Here is a 22,019-nt window from a genome sequence, read left to right as displayed (position 1 = left end):
CATATAATCCATTCTAGTTTTAGGAATACTAATAGTTTCTTCAAATAAAAAGACTTTGCCTCTCTCACCCCCAACTCTATCTTATTAAAAAAAAAAAAAGAAAGAAACAGTCAAACCAAAATGTATAAAAAGGCCTGTAGCTACAAGCCCTCTGCCTCGAAAGCCCTCACTGCAGCCATGGGAAATTAGGCACGCTTCTGTGGGGCAGGACTTAATTTTCTGCAGATTATTCTCCCCACGTAGTGTTGCACTGCTGCAAAACCTTGTGCAAGGTCCTTTTAATGTTTCAGGAGTGCATGTCCAGTAACTGCAGTGGTAACCATTGCCTCTGTCCGAAAGGAAAGTAAATGCAATGATTTAAAAGTAGCAGCCACAAATAGACTCATTAAATGAAAGATACTAATATAGAGAGGTCTGAGCAGCTCCTGAATTTGCAGAGAACTTGTAATACGTTACTGTTGTTTCAACCCATTCTGTTAGGGGTTTTTTTGGCTATACAGGTAGACTGACGCCCTTTGCCAGTTTTCATTTTCCTGCTGTTTTTCAGTAGCTCTGTGTTCACGCTGCTAGCAAATGAGTACTATCAATGGATTGATGAGTATTGTGAAGAAATAGGAAGCTTGTCTCCTTGATTTTTTGGACTGTGTTTTAGTAATAACAAGTATTTAAAGAATCTTGAAGATACAAGAACTGGGAAATTTCTATTTTTATTTTTTATGAGGATCATTTAAAAATATCCACAGGTTCATTTTTGTGTAATGCCACGTGACTTGGCATGCTTCAGATTGTAGTTAGTCACTTTTTGGTAGAATTCTCTTATGGAAAAATGTGTGCATGCCATTTTAAAATCATATTCAAACATATGGAAAAATCCTTTGTGCTTGCAAAATGTGGAAATCTGGTCAGAAATGGGCTGGCTTTATCTTAAAAGTCATTTTTTGTTGGAAATGTAATTGGAGCAGAGCTTGGTTTTTGGAGAGAGAAATTCATCTACCCTGGTGACATTTCCTGGTTGGGCAGACCTGTTTTGAAATTTGCAATAAAACACAAAAAAGTGGTGAAGTGACACACCTCCCTTGGATTTGTTTTTCTGATAATGAAGTCAACCCTGGACTTGCCATGGGCCTGGGGTTGTCCTTTCACCAAGCTTAGAAATCTCCCAGGATTTTGGACCAATCCCAGCAGTCAAGGGAGGGTCTGGAAATATGGATATTAAATTGCAGGTTGCTGGGGATAGTGCAAATGTTGACTGGGAAAAGTCTACAGTAGCTTCCTTGGAAGGAGGAGTGATTTGCAAGTCATTTGTATGAAGATGGCTTAAAGTCACTTGATTAAACTATATCATCAGGAGGAAAAAAATATTTTTCTCCATATAAAAGAAGAAAACCCTCCTGATCATAATCATCCAGACTTTTATGTCTTCTAATGGTAAAACATTTTGGTTATTTTCAGATACCAGCCTGGTAAGCTTATTGGTTTTCCATGTGTCAGAAGACTGTAATGACCTTTACGTAGGTCAGCCTCAAATGGATCTTCTTACAGGTCCTTATTTTTTATTCTGTTGGCAAATGCATTTTCACATATTTGTTCTGCATATCTTTTCTTTGAACTTCTTCTTTTTTCCTTTTTTGTCTTTTTTTTTTTTTTTTTTAACCTCAGAGGTAGCAATCCTACTGCTATTAGCAAGATGTCTATTATAGTGTCATTAAAAAAGCTATAGTCAGAGCATGGAATGACTCACATCATGGAGGAGTTAATAATTCACTGTAATAAAAGTATAAAGTTTTATGATAAACCACTCTCAGGGGAGTTAAATATAATCCTTAGCGGGTCACACACTGACTACAAAGCTTACATTTGTAATGGTAATTTGAATTTACTACATCGCCTTTAGTTTTTAAGCGTTTGTATGTCATTAGACCTTATAAATTGATTTATATATTCAACTCTAGTATAATTCTACATAAAGGTACAATAAATTTTATGGATTATAGATATGGCATCTAAAACAGTTTAGAAAAATAATTTTATTAAATTCACTTAAATGGCAGTGATGAACAGCAACGAGGATGTCAGGGTGTCTCAACTTCTGAGAATGGCACGAGGCAGGGAGGGAGCTGCAGGTGGTGGCAGGGACAAAGGAGGGGACTGGATTGTAACTTGTCACCCAACTTCTCATTAAGGGCTTCAGTGACACCAAGTGCTGATGTTTCACACAGCCACAGCTGTAATTGAGCAGGACCCGGGCTCCAAATCTCCATCTCCTAACAGCACATGTGTGAGCTCCCCATGGAGAGGCACCAGGGCCACCCTTAATACTGTGTTGGTGATGTTGCAGGTAAAGGTACGAGATTACCTGCAGGAAAGGATTCTGTTGTTTGTACCATAAACAAAACAAGTCACTGTTGTTTGTTTTTTTTTTGTTGGACACAAACCAGCCTGCTGTGGTGCACCTTTGCCTCGGTTGGCTTCTGAAGGATGTCTTTCCTCAGCATTTTGCCTCCTCTGCACTCTTTATCAAATACGGCTTGTGAAAAATGAAAAGATTGCCCCCCCCTCCCCCCTGCCACCCCGGCTTGAATTCAGAAAACATATTCATAAAAGAAGCCAGTAAAAAAGGCCCATCTTAAACATTCTTTATAGGTATAATTTCAGCAAAGCTGACTGTGAGCAAGTTACTGTCGGTATTTTGCTTCTGACATAGCAGATCCTGCTCAGATCCCTCATCCCGTGAAAACTTCTGTTTGCATTACCAAGCATGTTTAGCAGTCCCTGAAAGCAGTGCAGGTTACAGCTCAAAAACACTTGATAAACTTTACCGTCTGTTTCTTAAGTGGTTTTAAATAGTCAACCAGCATTTTAATGCTGCTTTTTCTAAAGCTGGTGTAATTTCAGTGCTGATCTTCAAAACCCTTTTGTCTAATCCGGTATGTAATCTTTCCCATAACAAAACTTAAAAAGATCCTTGTACTCCCTAGTGGGCAGTTATCTTTGTATTCCCCATCGCACTCACACATTAGCAAAGCTTTATCCCATCATCGTTTTGTTTTTGAAAGCACTGAGGTAAATCTCAGGTGGCATCCTGCACTCAGTGGGTGTGTCGCTGATTAAATGACCCAGCCAGCTGGACAGGTTTATGTACAATTTACTGGAAATGTATTAAATGTGTCTCGGGAAATGATTCTTTAAAACGTTCTCACTGCCAGTGCAGTAAAGATTAAGACCTTGGCATGAAACAGAGAAAAAAATTAAATAATTTTCAGAAGCTTGATGTAAAATAATGATACTAGATGTAACTTAAAGTCACCAAAGGATGAACATTTAGGCTGAATTCCTACTCTTCCCTTGATTAATTCCCATAATAACTCAGGGGTCTCTGAAACTTGCAGGCTAAATTTGAGCCCTGGCACAAGCACACTGAGTCCTGCTTTATCCCTATCAGGCAGTTTGCTCAGACAAATGCAGGATTACATAGGCAAAAACAGGACTTGCAGGTGGGCAAGCTCTTGGGAAAATAAACACCGTTATTTTCACATAATTATTTTTGATATTCCAATTTCTCTTTTTACATTCATTGGCTTAAATATTGTGAGGGCAGCATTTGCGCTGCCTCCTGGATTTTATTTGTGCCTGAATTTCATAAGCCAGTCAAGAGGACTTTACCGTCTCCTGGCTTAACATATAGCTAGCTTTAAATGTTACTGCACACAGACTTTTTTTTATTATTATTTGTGCCTTTTGTATCCATCTGTATTTCGTCGTGGTTACCTTGTTCAGTTGCATTGGAGCACAAAGAGGCAGTGTTGCTGGAGTTTTCCTTGCCCTGAAGGGGTAGGCAGAGGGGCTTGTCTCCCACGGCAATGGGGCTTGCCTGGCTTTTGCCTTTTGAAGCGCCTCCATCACCGTTGGCATAGATAAGAGTGATCAGGATAAATGCAAAAAGTGGACATATAACCCATCTGCCTCTAAACTGTGGGGTTGCAATGGGCGGGAAATGGCAACGGATGCCATGGGATGGCCACGGGTGTGCCTGTGCAGAGGGGATGGGCAGTCAAGGGGCTTGGAGCACCTTCTAGTTTCAGCATCTAAAATTATGCCAGGATAAACTGCTTTCTGCAGTATCCTTGAACATTTGCTCCGCAGCAAATAAAGGCATTAAGTCTTTCCTCCTCTTCCAAATACACAATTTAGAAATAAAAGGTAATAACTGATGGTATACAAACACACTGAAATTTCTATTCTTCACAGATTAAATGATCCTTGCTGCAGATTGTGAAAAGAGCCATTAGTGAGAGAGAAAGGAGGGTGGGGGGGACTTTGTCTAGCAACTAGCACTATATTCTGTGTTTTAATAAGAAGGAAGCTGCTGGAGAACTGCAGGATTTAAAATCACTGTGGACACAGCAGGTTGATTTTTGCCAGAGCAGGATGAGTGTGGGGGGACAGAGGCAGGAGAGATGGGGAGCAGAGCTGGCAGTAACCAGGTGCCCTCCTTAAAGTTTCAGAAGTTTGTAATTCTGAAGGTTTTTTTTTGAAGAGCATTTTAGCCCTCAGACAGGTTCTCAGTCATCCTCTCCTCATGTCTTCAGGCACATTTTGAAGAACAGATTTTAACTCCTGTTTAACGAGTCAATAGTAATTATTGTTTCGTACTGGATTATAGACAGGCTTATGGAATTAAATGGAGTTGTTAGGATGTCTTTAGAGCTGGTAAAGAGTTAATGACTGCAAGTTGAGATGGAATAGTTACTGCCTAGACTGATTTACTACTTTATTTCTGTGATGTTTGAAAATCTAATAAATCATTTTACTGTTATCTTGATAGTTAATTCTTTCATTAGGAAAATTAGAGGCTTCATTATAATGTTTATCATGAGCTGGAAGGTTTCTTCTAATTTTTTTTTTTTTAATTTTAGGATTACACAGTTCAGTTTTGCCAGTTTTTCATATTCTTTATCAAGTTTTCATTTTCTTTATCATTCCTAAGTGAATTCAGCGGCAGAGTGGTGGGCTGGATCAGACAGCACAGCAGACCTGGGGCCTGCTTTGGAGATGCCACCCACGCTATTTACCTTGATTTCCTGGGGAGCTGTAGATGTTTTGGAAAATCAGGCCATAAGCTCTTTAGACTCTTAGATGCATAGATTTTGAGACTAGAAGGGACTGTAAAGATCTTTTACTCCCAGTTTCTGGAAAATTCAGATGAAAAGTCCCACCCAGCAGCGAGACCCTTTTATTCCCTCCAATGCAGTGCTGAACACCTGCTCAATATGCTCTAGTTTGGCTTGAATGTGCAATTTAACCTTCCCTCTTGTGCAGCATGTTGGCTTTTGCTAAGAAAACCTGCAGTGATGCGGCTCACAGTGTTTATCAGTCCGTTAGAAACAAGACTGGGAACCACCTACCTGTTTGAAATATGCTGTGCCACGCTCTGCGACGTCTGACCTGGGCTGATGCTTGCGCTCACTCTTGACCCAGCCTGGCTGTCCGTTAATAATAGCAAAGCGAGAGGACTCGCTCACTGTTACACTTGGCTGCCATCCGGTTTGGTGGTTTGCTGTTAATATGGATTTACAGGGTGGGTACAAGGGCCAAAGGAGCTCCTTGCCTGGAGCAGAGCAGTGTGAGTGGGGCAGGTCTAAGACCCATTCTTCTCCCTGCGGTAAAATCCTTTGCTGTTACTGCGAATGCAGAGTTTCCCTATATCCAGCTACCAGGAATGTCACAAGGCGCTGTCTGGCTCCAGTATAGTGATATTTGCAAGCCCATTTCAGTCCTCAGTGCTAATTATGTTTGTTTGAAATTCTTAATGTTGTTGTACCGAGGGAAAAAAAAACCCGGCAACAAAAATGATACCTTTGTCTGGAAGATGCTCCTTTACCCATACAGCATTTGTAAGGTATACATACTCACCACTTAGGCTGATTACTTCTACAATTAATGTGCTTTGGGTTTGTGATTCTGTAATCCCCCATGCATTGAAAAATGTACAGCATATACTGAAAAGTGTCTATAATATATTTTAAAAGGAATTCTTAACTAAGCTTTGACCTTGATACACTCTGAAGGTGAAGAGGATCAATTATAGATAAAAGGAGGGGAGCTCTCAGAAGACTTGCATGCCTAAGACTTTCTCTAGGAACAATTCTAGATCTCTATTTACCGGTATTTATCTTTCCAAAGCTCAGACAAGTAGAGATGCTGTAATTGATTTTATTTGAAAGTGGCAGATGAGGCCAAAGGGGAACTTTTTGGTCTTCTGCTTTTACTTTTCAACCCATATAAAATGAGCATTTGTACCAGAGGTGTTTAATGACATGCACATTTTTTTGGCCAAATGTGTGAATGGGAGCCTCCGGCAAAGCAAACTCCACCTCTCCTAGCTTCAAATGAGCTGGGAAAGATCCTCATCCTGCCAACTCATCCTTAATTGGCCTATGCTGTAAGAAACAATTAAAACTAAAGGCCCAATTAATTCATAAAAAATGTATGTTCTGTTTATGTGTCTGTGTGTTTAGGGGCTTTACCTGCACTCCAGCTAAAAGTGCAGGAGGCACATTAGCTTTCCAGTGCATCTTTTTTGCAATTTACTCCTTCCCTCCTTTTTCTGAGTGAGTCACAACTGACCTCCTCTCCTGGGTGTCTCTGCGAGTGAGTAAATGGGTGTGTGTGGTGTAAACTTTCTAGACAAAAGGCAAAGTTTAGACAATATGTGAAAATGTCCAAATAAAAGCTAATGGCTTTGTGTCAGCAGTGCTGGCTTCTGTTATCTGATTGATTTTTAGCAAGCCACTGACTTGCTAGAGACAGATTTTAAAAGATCTTTGCCCGCTTTGCTGGGTGTGCAAAGCCTGCAATTTCTTTTTCTCTTTTAGAAAAAGAGGAAAAATAAAATAATGTTAAATAGTTAATGCACAGAAGAAAAGAAATAGACGGAATGGTCCATCTGATGTTGAGGCTCATGCAAAGCCCAGATTGGAATTATTTTTTTTCCCTTCCCATCCTTCCAAATTCTTGGTTAATAACCTGATGTCTAAATGCATTGAAATATATTAATGCAATTCCTGTCATTCTTTTTTTGCTAGAAATAGTTTTCTGTGGTGTGTGTGTGGGTTTTGCCTTTTTTTTTTTTTTTTTTTTTTTTTGTCTGCGAAGACTTTTGAGATATAATTTATGTGGATGACTGTACGGTATAAAGCTGAATCACGCTCCATCTGTTGTAAAATACCTGGAGCTTTTAGAATGATCTCCACTGCAAACACTGCAGGGTCGGGTTTTACTGGAGGGGGTTCAATCAGTTTGGTTAAAATCATAGGTGGTCTCCAAACTGGTTGTTAAAAGATACCCCAAGAAGGCTCCATCTCTAGTTGTTGCTATGCCCTGTCTTGGGAGCTAGGTGGCCGTTCTTTGTTTTTTTTGGTTATTCCCCCCAAAATCCTGTTTATGCATGGATCCTGGCTGCTTCCCACCTGCTCCGTGGTGGTGGTAAGACCACAGCCCTCAGCAGTGCTCACCGCCATCAGGGAGGTCTCTGCTTCTGCAAAGTAAACAAGCGACCGGGTTTCCACATGCAGTGCCAGCCCGGCACTAACCATACGGCATTTTCTGCCGAAGCAGAAATTACCCTCTGGGGGAAGGAGAAGTGGCCTCTGGTCCACCTTCAGGATCAGAATCTGATAAACAGTTTCAAATGTCAGTGGCCTGTTGTTGGTAATTAAATTGTAATGACAGATCCGTGCTGATACTATCAAGGTGCTTTTGTCCTGGGAACTCTGCATTAAGAGGAGCCGCAACAGCAGTTTTGCTTGTTACCTCTTCCTACTATTACAGTTAAATAGTTCGTGGCCATCAGCTTCCTGAGCATGACTGTGTACTGTCGCCTGCGTGGGTTTCATGCACAATTGCCAGGAATGCAAATGTGTCTAAGTATTTGAATGTTCAAATGTTTGTTAGCCCGAGCTAACCAGCATTCCTGGTAGCGGGCCCTGTAGGCACAGATTTGTTTGTGTATTTTTACATCCAGGCCTGGAGCCTTTAAAATATATCCGTTAACTTTTGGAGAGAAGAAGGAAATGTCTACAGAAAGGCCGAAGTTCAAAATGAAGGTGCTTGGTCAAAGGAATATCGATATGCAGCTGTCAGGAGAACTTGTATTCAGAGTCACAAAAATACTTTTTTGGGGGAGAGGAAGTTTAACTTGTTCCATTATAAATGATTAAAACCACATGATCAGTCATGGAGCTAATAATAGCAGTTGCCTTCTTAAAAACAACAACAATTGCTTTATTCCCATATTGGTGTTTGTGCCCTGAAAAGAAAAGAAGCGAAATGAGAGTGTTTCGAATGTTTTGGTGAGTGAGTGCCTTCAAAGAAGTTTTGGAGCCCTTTTCCATCCTGTTCTGTAGAGGTCAGCAAGTTTGAGGAATTACTGGCACTAAGTGAAAATGAAAACATCAAGAGGCTTGCTGTCTATCACAAGTATCACTAAATCTTTTTGAACAACCCTGGGCAGTGAATTATGGAAGCATGGAATTGACTTACAGTTTATTTCTAGTAACAGTCAGTTACTATGTCAAATCTAAAACCATTCAGAAAAGCCTATAAAAATATATGACAAACTAACCAGCAACCTCTAGATCTTTTTACATGTGTATGATTTTAAAGAATGTCTCGCTAGCGCTTGTGGAAATGAACAGACAGGACGATTTTTTTTTTCCCCCCTCCTCCTCGCTCGTGTTGTTTGGCATCACAGAAAGCCTCTGGAGTAGCTTTGCTGGAGGAAGACAATATGGTGTGTGGGCAGGGGAACAGCACAGCTCTTGCTCCTGTGTCCCTTGGTGATGCTCTTCCCCCCTACCCTGCGCACCGCTAGTGAACAGTCTCTTAATAGTCCCCCAAACTTTATTTCAAGGGGCCTTATGGACACCTGGGAACATTTTAGCAAAGGTATTGCACCAGCCATGGCTCACCCCAAGGTAAGAGAGAGGAGGAGGGGTCCCATGGGAGGGATGCTGGCTCAGTGAGGAGCTGATGGACCCCTGTCACCTGCATGGATCTGCAAGGGTCTGTGGGCCTGCCCCGGTACTGACAAGTCTGGTCCTGCTGCGGGCAGAGAGCTAAAGCCTTGGGTGTACAAGCAACCTTGTTGCTATATGGGGCAGATGTGAGCTTTTCTCCCGGTTGCTTAAAATGAAAATTCTTAAGACCATGGGTGCTGTTTCTAAAAGCTGGAGGGCTCAGGTTAGAGTGGTGTAATTGTCGGGCAGCTCAGGGGTCCCGTGCACAGAGGGTATTTCAAAACAGCACCGTTGCGTACCCTCTGTGGTTTGAGTCTCTGCTTTCGATTTCCCCCAAGAGGGCTCCTGGGAAGTGGCACTCCTCTAAATGTGCTGCCGGATCTGAAATGTTGGCTGACTGATGTTGTGAAGTTTCAGGAGAGACCCTTTTTTTGGAGGCAGTAGTGCTGGAAAATAGCTCCTTAGCTCAGGTGCTTGATCTGAGCTCCTGTCTCTCCTTGGGCTGGGTCACTAATTTTTGGGTGGGCAGGACCATTTGGACCTAATTCTCTCACTCTCATTAATGGAGTCTGGGGATAGCTCCACAAAACCAAACAAAGATAAATTAATTTAAAAGTATGAAGCAAGTCAAGGCATTAGATAAGTCACTATCTAGATACTATTGTGACAGGCAGAGTGGTATCTACCAGTTGGGTAGAGCTACAAGAAGGGTAGTTGGCTAATTTTTTGTGAGGACTACCCTGAAGAGACCAAATAGGGAGCAGGTCTTTCAAAGCTATCTTTTTGTTTTCTTTCTGTATAAGTGGCAGACAGCATTAAATGTTTAAACATTTGCCACTGCAAGAATGAATGCAAAATGTCACAACTCAGGATAGCCATTTTGCTTTCGTTGTGGTGCTTGTGCTGGGAAAGCATCCAAAACCAAGTTTGTCTTGTAAGAAATGATTTCAACATCGGTCCCCTGGCAATTGTATTTTAAAACTAACACAGCCTAATAAACTTTCACTCATGAAACCATCAAAGTTGTGTTTACTAGCAGAACACTTGGGTCAATAAAAATACTCTACACGCTAGGATTTGGGATTTTATTATTTTTCATTTATTGAGAAACGAATTGCAGAATAAAGTGGGGCCATGAATAAAATACTCCTACGTACTCAGAATATAATACAAAATGTAATTAGGCAGCACACTGTTAAAAGTCAGTACCAAAATCTAACAATACGGTGTCACCAATCGTAAGCATGTAACTGTAATACATAATTGTCAACTGTTGAGAAAAGATCTCATTTTGATAATGCATATTGAGATTGGAAGTCTGTTTGTTAATGAGTGGTCTGAAAAATACTTATGGCTCCAGGATGCTTGACAGCTCTAACTGCAACATCATGCTACTCAGTCAAAGAACAGCGAGTTAGAAGGAATACAAACAAAAAATAAGCCCTTTTTAGGAGCGAAGAAACAGAGATGTTTATGTTTAAGGAATGTATTAAAATCACAGTTATCCTATTCAGATATTAGTCCCTCATAATCAATAGATTGATTCACTGTGATTAATTTCTATTATTTTATATTTTATATGCACAACTTAGCTTTAGAGCTGTTTTTTCAGAGCCTCAGTTTCATCTCTATGCAGAGGACTGAGGACAGGAGCGCTCTGCTCACCTGAACGTAGGCCAGAGCCAGAGCAGCTGCTCTTGCCCACTTTTGCAGGTTCTCAGCAGAAACCAGCCATGACCTCAGTTATTCCCTCTCTGGGGTATTCTTCCCCCAGCCGCACGCATGTAGCTCTGCTTGTGCAATGCAGGAGTCTGGGACTTCAGGATGCCACCTGGTTTCCTTCAGGATTGTCAACTCCTGTGTATGGCATTGCCCACATGCAGACCTGGGACCTGTGAGCTGGTGGACACAGCTGCAACAGAAATGTTATGTATCCCCAGCATTTCATTGCACTCTCTTCCACAGCTTTATGTGCCTGCTGAAGTTGTGCAAAAAGCCAATATTCAACACAAAAGAGCACAGCTATGTAAGTTGCACTAGCAGATTGCACACCTTTTACTTCTGATCTGTGCTGCTTTTATTTTCTTGGTGAGAGATTAAGAAGGTATTGTTAAAGTTATTCTGGATGCCACAAAAACTCCAGGTAGCGTTTTGCAGCGAATTTCAAAATTTTTGAGTAGCATTGTGCTGGTAAACTCAGATTTGAACTCCCATGGCATATATTCTGTTCCCTCATTATCCTGTGTGCTCAGGAAGCTCAGCACAACCCATTGTGACTTGTTTTCTCAGAGGGAGTGATTACATGTGGTGTAGTGGGTTTCTTTTGTGTGTGTGTGTGTGGCAATCATATAAAAGCTGGTCTCTGTTATTTTTCAGAGTATTTGTAGCAGCTGCAGAGGAAACGTCCATGTTGCTCTGTGTTTTAGAAATGAGGTTGGGAGTCTGTTGATGCCTCTGGAGACCGCTGGCAATGCTGACGTCTTCATGTGGCAACTCACAGTGACTGAGCATGCTGCTGACCGAGGAATGAAGCAGTTGGTAGCCTTTCCTCCTCTTCACCCTGTCCCCCAAACCCAGAAGGAATAGTGACTAGTTTGGACTTTGAATAGGTAAGAGAAAATACCTGGTTTTGCATTGCCATATACTTGCTGATGCAGACAAAGGCTGCATTTATTGCTGTGCCTGGTGCCACAACAACCCACAACCGAGTGGTACTGGAAATCGTTTCCAGGTCATCTTCAGAGCGATGGCTCTAACCAAAAGGCAGGGAAGGCTGAGCTCTGCACTGGCTGGAAACAAACTGGAACTCCTCCAGTGTCCCCAGGATCACAAGGGCTCTCTGAGCACCACACCAAAATCTGGGGAACTTCACCAAAATAACGGAGGGTCTGGGCTCTTTCCCTCCTTTCTGCTTCCTCACTGAGTCCCCTGCCCATTTCATTAGCAGGCTTTTAATGGAAAATTTTGGAAGGAGAGGTTGCACACTTTAATTACACAGTTGAAACCACCGGTTATATTGCTTCCAACATCAAGCACTTTTTCTTTTTTCTTGGTCATTAGCCCTATTAGAGCAAAACTTGCTACAAGGCTGACCTGCATACAGTATCCTGTCTTCTTTGCTTTTCTCAATGCATGATGTATTTATCCTGCAACTGTACATTTTCTCCTATTTTCTCTTTGTTTTCTTTTAAACCGCCATTTAACTATTGATGAATTGAAGCAATTGCCATAGAATTGCCATACGTTTGCTATGTACCAAAGTTTGCTCACACTTGATGCTTCTTCGTTATTATGAAGCAGCAAATTTCCAAATCCTGTTGCCTGCCAGCACTCTGATATGAGGAACCTCTGCTCTAAGGAGGTTGAGGGGTGCCATCCGGTTAGCCTGGGTTTGGCACTGCACAGTGGGGTGTGGTACAACCCCCTTAAGTGTGAGGTGTGCTGGAGCATTTGGGAGCGTCTTCTAAATTAGGTGGTCACACTGGGGACCACAGCTGCCACGGAGCAGCTGCCTGGACGCTGCCTTCCCCCTCTCCTCAGCCGCTTTGAGCTTTTGTCTTGGACTCATAGCTCTGCTCTGCTGCATCTGTGGGACAGCCGGGGACACTAGGGACTTAACGGGAAGTTGTCAGAAAAATAATTGCGCTTATACCTTTTTGCACTGTCAGAAGGGAAGATGTTAAACTCTCTGTGAGAGCTGGATGTGAACAGGGATGGACAGTGGTCTTTGGACCATTACAACCTACTTCCTCTAATTTTTAAAATTTATATACTTTGTAATGCATTATTAATTTTCTTGTGAGTGATATGACTTTCAAGACTATCATGGGACTAATCTATTTTTTACATGGAGTAGAGAAGGATTCTAGGTTTGTACAAATAAAATACTCCCTGGAAGCAATACAACTGAAATGATATCTGCAAACATCACGGCTTTACCTCTCTTCTGAGCAAACATCAGAGTCTCTATAGAAAGTTAACACTTTAATTAGACAGAATTTCAAATGATTGTGTATGTCTGCTATTAAGCTAAAGCATTTGTATCCTTTTTCATGAAGATTACTTTCTTTGTACAGGACTGAGCTAGGTATATTCAGGAAGAGATATCCAAATCCTTAGTTTAAAGATATTTGGGAAACACACATGATTAAACATCACTGGAATTAGTGGAAATCCAAAAATTGGGTTGCTATGGGTATAGTATATTTGCTTAATTCTAGCTGATTGCTCCTTGCCTGCAAGGAAAATTGTGTGTGGTTGCAGAGGTTTAAATATGCTTTTTTTCAGTGGAACTACAGGTATAATGGTTTCATAGGTCTAAGTGTGGAGATAATTTTGGTTTTTGGATGTTAAACAGTAGTGGATATGTACAAATTTATTTAGTATAAAATCTGGTGGAAATAAATAAGATCCAGCAAATGTTTATTTGGAAGTTGGTTTTGACCTCTAGAATCCCGTTAACAGAAGCTTTAATGTACTGAATTAGACTTTTTTTAATGTTTGAAAAAATAGCACGAGTGCAGTAAAATAGTCTTACTGAAGAGTCAAGTGCAGACAAAGAATGTGCTGTGATTAAAACGTGCCATTGCAAGAACAGTGAATTTTTTTTAATGATTCACATTTCATGGATAGCCAGTTCACAATTTATCTACTTTTTCTTTTTCTTGAGTGCTGTTAGCTACAAAGCCTAATACCAGCCTGTCTGCTTTGGAGGGAAAATAATGTCCGTTTTTTTTATCTCCACTGTCTATTTCCTCCTCTACACTATGTGAAATTCCTATTGCTGATACCAGCTGTGGGTACCTCTGTGCAGAAATGTGGAAACCTGGTAGGCATGAGGTGCGGTGGGAGCTCTGGCTGGTGCATCTGATCTACCAGGATGTACCTATGCACTGCGATAGCACTGAGTATCAAATTAAGTCTCATTTGGACAAAGATATCTGAGCTGGCTGGGGAGTTTGAACCTTTCAGTACTAAACCCACAAACGTCCAGTGCTTGTGCTGAGGAGGTATCTCAGCTACTTGCTCTCTGCAATTGCAAAGGGTAGAGCAAAGTTTCTCCCCAGCCTCTACGACCTGGCACTGTCTGAACTTTTGCATATGTTGGAGAAGTAGGCAGGAATCATCGTCCATCTTTTTGTACGTCTATGAATGTCAGAGGTAATACACCTGAGAAAGGCAGGGCAGTTATGTTTCTTAGGGCTTTCCTCTTGGAGTCTGAACTACGTTTGGGACATCAGAGAAGAGGTGATGGAGGATGGGGGGTGCAGGGACTTGCTGAGCACACGGCATAAATCACAGCACCTTTCCAGTGCAGCTATACATCAGATCTGCTGGCATGTTCCTCTGCGGGACTACCTCTGCAGGCAGGAGCCTGTCTGGAGCAGATCCTCTGCCCACCTCATCCCACCCAGACCTGGGATGAGAGAAAAGGAATTGCCATGCAGCTCTTTTTGAGGCTGTTTCATGGTGCCAGGACTTGATCTGCCATCCTGTTTGTGTACTTCCCACAGCCAGAGCTTCATTATCTAACGTTTGGGTGGTTATTGTCATATCCATGGTAGCTAAACATTATGTGCTTTAACAGTGGGCTTATGTTTGGCGGTGCCAGAGGGAGGCTGCTCTTCCACACTGCCATGTACCAGCGTAGTTGAACGATTCTTTTTTATGCTTTGCAGCCTAGCCTAGATCCTCATTGCATGGGGGTGGTTTGTCAAGCACTCCACTGGCACAAAACAAGCCAGCACAGCTGATTACAGGAGGGTACATGCAGAGCAGGGCAATCCCTGGGTGATAACATCCAGATCATGCTCTTATCCTCTGGGAGTTGTGTGTGATAATGCTCAGCCTCAGAAATGGCTTCTTGGAGGTGCTGTGTTTAGCAATCGTTGCAACCTTGAGCACTCCTGCATAAAAAAATGCTCTCTAGGGATCACGAAAAGCAAAGGTGGCTCCAAACCACCACTGCTTCCAGGGACAAGCAGTGGCAAGTGTTGCTCAAGCCTCCAGCTAGGATGTGTACTGGGCACTTTTCACTCTTCCCCTTCATGGCCATATGGGAACCTTTGATCTCCTTTTGTGGTGGAGTTTTTGTGGTGCAGTTAGCCCTGTGCAGGGCACACATGTTACTCAAAAGTGTAGAAAGTTCCAAAAGTTTTGTGTTCTCTCCTGATGGGTCCTACTGTAAACGCCTGAGTGTGTCGCTTGGCTAGGTCTGTGTGCACTACAGTTCTTACAGCTGTTACATCATTGTATGTTATGGGGCCGGGATGGAAAAGCAGGACCATCCGAAAAGCTCCAATTCTACTGTGGTTCAGAGTTCGGAGGAGAATGCTACCTGCCTGTCAAAACCTGAAAAAACTAGTTCTGAAAGACAAAAAACCCTCAAAGAGTCCTTATTAGTGCCATACTGTGAATGAGTTACCCCAAGTTTGCTTGGAGTGGTAGCACGCCTCAAGAGGTTGCACGTTTTGCACCCAGCTCTGAAACTGACTTTCTCTGTGGCCGTGGGTGAGTCACTTAACTCCCTGTTGTTCATTGAACTGCAAAGGGGAGATAACAATTCCTGCCTGCCACGAGGTAGGCTGTGGCAGGATAAATTAGCTGTTGGCTTTTAAAGCACTTTAAAGATGTACTGCAAAGCATTAAGAGCACTTGTTTTTATGAAGACAGTAATGGTTAAATGATAATTCTGTGCTCTCGCTGAATTTGTTAGTTTTAAAGTGTGAGTGTTATGCTTCTACAATATGCTATTAATCCAAACAAATTATTAAGCCTTTGTGTGGTATGTGAGAAAGCCTATGAATTTACCTTTCTGTAGCTGTAAATGCAGTGGAAAGGTTTTGAACTTCCCTTCTCACCTCAAAGCCTCTGGCAAACTGGTCACTGACATAATAAATATTCAGCATTTAATAATGCTTCACTTTTCCTCTTTAAACCATTAGTTGTTTCCTGCTTGACTAAGAAGAACTTCAAATTCAATTCATTAACATTTCTTTAAATAGCCCTCTTAACAATGCTGGTTTGGTTTCCTTGTTATGTTCTGTCACTAATAGCAGTTTTTACTTCTAACCTGTTATTAATTAGAAATAAAGACTGGATCTCTTCATTTCTGAATTAGTTTTAGTGCCTCTTTCCTTGGATGCCGAAGAGGGTCTTTTTTAAGCCTAGTGTGTCATGTTATATAATTGTTCCCGGGGTAAATAATTTAGCTGGTCAGAGAAAGTGCACTTCTCTCCGCCTTGAGTGGTCAGCCCGGCGGCGGGCAGCGAGGCATGCCAAATCCGAGGCAAAGAGGAGCACAGCTGCATGAAACTTTCATTAGGGCCGCGGAGGTAAGAGGCCGCTTCTCTGTGGTGCTTTTGGCGTGACCCCCAGGGCTGCCTGCGACCGCTGGTGCTGGCGGGGCACCATTTCGCAGCGGCTTAACGTCTTTGCCGTGAAGGACAAATGAACAGGCGCAGATCGTCTCAGCCACCCTAATCTTTTCTTTCCCTACTTCAAAGCCTTCTGTGTTGCATCTCGGTCTGTAATTACCCTTGAGGTATTTCAGACTCGAAGCGACACCGGGAAAATTGCACTTCCCGATAATGGGAGTCCACAGTTGTGTTTAATCAATTATGTAGTTGGTCATGAGACTGGCTTTTTACTTACAAGAATTTTAAGGCCAACCCCTTATGCCCTGGCTGAGGAGAGTGACAATACCAAATTAAAGAAACACTATCCATTTGATATAGCTTAATCTAGGCCTTACCTGCTTAATTAAAAACATGCTGCCAATACCCACTTACTCCTCCATGTTCTAAACAGCCAGTCGAATGCCATGCTGTAATTTCCTCAGCAAAACTGCTTAAGTTAGGTGGAGCTGCAACACTAATTTTTACGGATATAAACAGATCCGCTCAGCAGCAGCATCTCCAGATTTGTTGGAGCTGGTGGCAGTGCTGTAGTGCAGGGCTCGGAGGTGTGCAGAACCTGGAGAGGAAATGCGAGCCGAGCTGGGAATTGCAAACACACAGCCTTGCTAACTCGCTTTGAAAGATACATGACAGCCAAAAGCTTTGCTCCTCAGAAGTGGTGGAGTTGGCTGGGGTGTGCATGGATGCTGGGGGTGAGGGAGTTGCAGTGGAATAAATTCGAATGATGCTAACTCACCAGATGCTCTGAGATGTGTAGTAGCTGGTGGTAGGAAGGTCTTGCTTTGGGAAGCTGGTAATGGTGCTTCAGGCCAGCCAAGGTTAAGTGACGGCATACGCCTGTCCTTACAGATTCAGTGTGGCAGGTTGCGATGGTAAGCTGGCAATGTGGCTGTGCTGGGAAGGAGAGAAGCATTCAGGGAGGGGGAACCTGTCCTGTCTCACACACTGAGCCCACAGAAGCTACATGACTGGGCTGGCTTTCCCTGTACTTGGGCTGACTCCTCTCTGCCTCCCAGCTTCCATGGCCTCGCTCCCTCCGGCCAGGGAGAAAAGATCCCCTTTCTTCCTTCTGTATCTCTGGGTGCCCATCTGCAGGCAGGAAAGAGGAAGGACACGGAGGGGCACAGAGGCACCAGGCCATGTCCACACTGATGAGGAGTAGACTTCACAGCACTCGTAAATGTTTTGCAGCAAGGCTGGGCACTTGGTGGTGTATTTGAGGCTTTGGGAAAGTTCTGTAAGGCTGAGGATGCTGCCAGATGTTTGCCCTTGGACCTTGTTGTTGGCTGAGCATAGACTGGATGACCACTGAATTACACAAATGACTGCTGTTAGAAGAGCATCCAGGCATCCCCCTGCCTCCTCCACCTTCTGACTTGCTTTTCACTGGATCCTTGCCTATCTGATTTCTCCTTCCTACCCCAATCTCCACCTGCTTATCAGCAATGCTTAGCAAGCTGCTTCCTGTGCTCTGCTTGCCTGCTTCTCCTCTTCAGAAAGTCTCATGAAATCTTAGTCACTGGCGGTTTTCATCAAGCACGAGGTACAAGTTTGATGCTGTTTCAGATCTGCTTCACTTGGGGGAGAGGGGAACTTTCAAAATTCAAAACATCTTACAAATTCATACATTACTTTAGTTACCTCTGTGCCTGCCAGCTCTTTGCCTGTGATGCCAGTTTGTTGCAGAAATATTATTGTCTCTGAATTTAAGATGTCCGGGAGAGTTGATGATACATGAGGAGGTATTGATTGATGTATACATTTATACCTCTTTTGCAAATTCTTCTTTCTCAGATAGCATTATAGATAACTGTCCCAGGAGAAGGCAGCTTTGAATATCTGATGTACTTCTATGGTTACAAGTGGGATGTCTGTCTGTAGTACGGAAGGTAGGTTATTCCTTAGGCCTTTTCTCTCTCCTCTAATTTTAGACTAGTAGCACTATGCAGGAGGAGTTGTTGCTACTCATACAAAGCCAGTGGGCCGTCTTGTTGGGAATCACTCGTTGCCCTAACCCAGTTTCAGTTATTCTATTAATAAACCACTGGAGTCTGGCTGGAGTACAAAGTCCTCTGTGGGCAGGCCAGTAGCAATGTCTCTCTCCTGGAGCAATTATAGGAGAAGTTTTACAAAGATGATAATCCAGATAAAAGTGATTGGAGGGGCACAGTAGAGAAAAGAAGGACTGGTGGGGGAAAGTCAGGTTAGAGCTCAAAACTGTATCCCCTGAGCTAATGGGGGTTCAGTGGAGGAATAGATTTTGTTATGAAAAAATATACCTCACAAGCACAGTCCCAGACTGTTCTTGGAAAAAAAAAAAAAAAGAAAAGCCCCTACGGTAGCAAAACTGAATTTCTGAATCTTTTCTTCTCACATCATTCACGTGTGGGTGGTGGCAAGTCCTCTCTCGAGCAAAGCTTTGGTGTTAGCACTGATGCAGCGGCAGCTATTTCTGTACTGCTCAGGGCGCTTGCTGCTACAGCATGCCCCAGGTTCAGGCACGGGGCTAGCCGGTGTAAGTGGGTTGGTTTTAGCCCAGATCCATTCCCTGATCATGTTCACCGTATTGTTGCATGCATGCTTGTGCTGTCTTAATGTGCTTGTGGAGCTCCGGTGTGTGTTGCTTCATTGCTGATTAGGCAGATGGGCTGATACGAGACCAGTCCCTGGAGTGCTGCTTCCATACCAGTGATTTAGCTGTGTAACTCTCTGTAACGAAGCTTATTGAGGATGGCAGTCCGGGCTGTCCTGTGGAATTCAAGATATGTTATTTTTGTTCTGAGGACATTTTTAAAGGATTTTAATTATGTGCATGGTTAATAAATGTCATGCTATCCATCTTCAGTCATGCATACACATGCGGTGTGCTGCTCAGGTACCCACTGGTCCACAGTGAAGATGATGCGCAGCCATATTTGTGGCATATAATTTCCTGGCTTGCTTTTGGGGCAAGCACAGGAAGAGATTGTTCCCAATACCCCTAACAGTCCCCGTATGACAGACCAATGCACAGAGTATATGATTCTTTAATGTATCTGCAGCTGAGAACAGAAGCGGCTGCTGCCCTCTCTGTAGTCAATTATACCATCTTAATTTGCTCTGACAATAAAATTAGTTTTCCCCTATCTTATTTCCTCATACACACCAGGGATAGGGATTGTTACTGTAGAGAATTAAGGTGTCAGGAGGTAGGTTTTAGACTTGAAAGATGAGCAAACAGGGTTCATTCTGTTTTCTTGGGTTTTGCAAGGCTATTTGTTGAACAAGCCATTTCCTACTTCCCAAATCTTGCCCAAATCTTGTTGTGGTGGCTCGTGAGAAGGTTCAGTGTGTTGAGGTGGAATTATACCTTCCTGGTGGTTCAGAGCAGATATGTTCAGATTGCCATGGAAAATGCCAGCTCCAGCAGCACAGGTGAATCAGTGAGTCATAAAACTGTCCCTGCTTACTTTTGGGATTGTAATTCTTCCTCCACTTAGAAAAAAAAACCCTTTCTATTGCACCCTACTTAAGGAACACACCTTAGACAGTCCTCAGATTTGGCTTCAGGTGGAAAGAGTAGTTCTGAACACAGTGGGGCATCAGCCCAGAATTTCCTGTGCAAGTGCACAAGAGAGGTGTGATAATACACGTTTCTCCCCCCGCCCCCCCCCCCCCCCCCCCCCCGATTTGTATTTCTCTTTCTGTACTTTCTGTTTTATTGCTTTGGCGGGTTTTTTTTGGGTTTTTTTTTGGTTTTTTTTTCTATTGACCACCGGCTATGACCATATGGCTTCTCTTCTGTTTTCCTCTGTGTCTTCTACCCCCCTGCTCTGAACATATTATAATGTTCATGAGACATTTTAATATCAGTTCTGGTCTTGCCTAGCAGCATAAAACATCTTGTGTATTTGCATTTTTTAGTTTAATCATTATCTTAATATTTTTGGGCAGTAGCCACAGAATCTTTTTCTCTCTGTCTCATCTCATCTTTAAAGCAACAGTTCATGCTTCTCTCTACCATGCCTCCACCATTATGTTTGCTTTAAACCCATAGCTAAGTAATGCTTTTGAAAGAGGACATGACAGTAAACCTGTCTGTAAGACATGCTTCAGAAGCTCCTGTTACTCCAGTCATCTTTGGAACAGGCCTTCAACATTGACATTTATTAGTCAGAAAGAGCTATCAGACTCTAGCTAAGGACACCTGGAAATGTAACTCCTACAGAGGGATAATCTGGCATTAAACAAGTTCTGAAGATTAAAATATCCTGGGAAACCTTGAATTAGCAGGAAAGCCCTCCATCTTTTGTGCACTGACTATAGCAGACTCATTACTTTTTTTTTTTAATGTCAGTTATATCTTAGGTGACATAGTGTCCCCATTACCAGAAACCTCTTTTTTTTTTCAAATCTAGCTTGACTTTTCTCATCTGGGGGTTAAACTCAGTCCTGATGCAACTGCTGTTAATTTGGGTGTAGTTACACCAATTGTGCCTGGGCTAGGTTTAGTCCTGAATGTCGAACTCACTGTTAGCATCTTGGGATTACCTCATGATTCCTTTGTAATCCTTTTACAAACATATTTTCTTTTCAGCTCATGACAAACTTAATTAGTGGTGTTTTCAGTAAATATGAATACCTATATTGAAAGTCCTTTTTCAAATACCTTTTTCAAATACAGATTTGCCATGACCTAACATTAGTTTGACCTTCTATAGCATCTCTCAGGAAAGTGTTTTGCTCACATTGATTAATCAAACTTCATAGCATTTACTATGTAAGTAAAAAATTGTTATCCCCAGGTTAGAAAAAAAAGACTGAGGGTCAGAAAATATTTTCAAAATCACTGGAAGATTGAAAAATATAGCTAAACTGTCCTAGATTTTAGACCTCTGCCATATTTCCAAGACCTCTGCCTTGGCACAGGTATCATTCAGATGCTTTCCTTACTGACATTCCTGTTCTCCACTACCACATTCCCATTGTCTTTCCGTTGTTCATCTTCCTTTAATCTTTGGCCTTAAATATTCCAAAGCATTTGCCCTTACTGTCCTGCCAAAATCTGGGAAAGGGAGAAAATAGTAGACACTGCCCCAGCTGGCTCCTCAGCTGTTGGGAAGGCATGAGCACTCTGGAGTCTGAGGAAACACCTCATTATTTCAAAAATGGCCAAAATAGGTATTTGTTCAGAGAGGTCCTCTCCAGCAAAGGAAGTCACTGCCTCCACCTGGTTCTGCTCAGGCAAAAATTTACATGCCTTTTCTTTGGAAACATCTTTAAAAATGCAAGGATAGGATTGGGGAAGGAACCAGCTGTAGTGACATTTTCAGTGTTTTACATTAGTCTAGATTTTTTTACCCCAGTTAGATGAGATGTGAGCTGTAAAAGGGGGAAGGTAATGCTAGCAGTTGCCTCCACTGCATTTGCAGGCACACAGGATACACAAACCTGCGAAATGCCTGCTGCCTCTTGGCTGGCTGTGGCATGCTGCAGGGCATAAACCTGCCTCTTCTTGCCTTGTGATGCCGGCATCCTGCAACGCTGAGATTCTCAACACCAAGACCAAAACTACTGTGTCTTACCTTCTAATATTACCTCACAC

The sequence above is a fragment of the Buteo buteo genome, chromosome 9, assembly GCF_964188355.1.
Source record: "Buteo buteo chromosome 9, bButBut1.hap1.1, whole genome shotgun sequence".
In the NCBI taxonomy this organism is placed as follows: Eukaryota; Metazoa; Chordata; class Aves; order Accipitriformes; family Accipitridae; genus Buteo; species Buteo buteo.
This window is presented reverse-complemented; position numbering follows the sequence as displayed.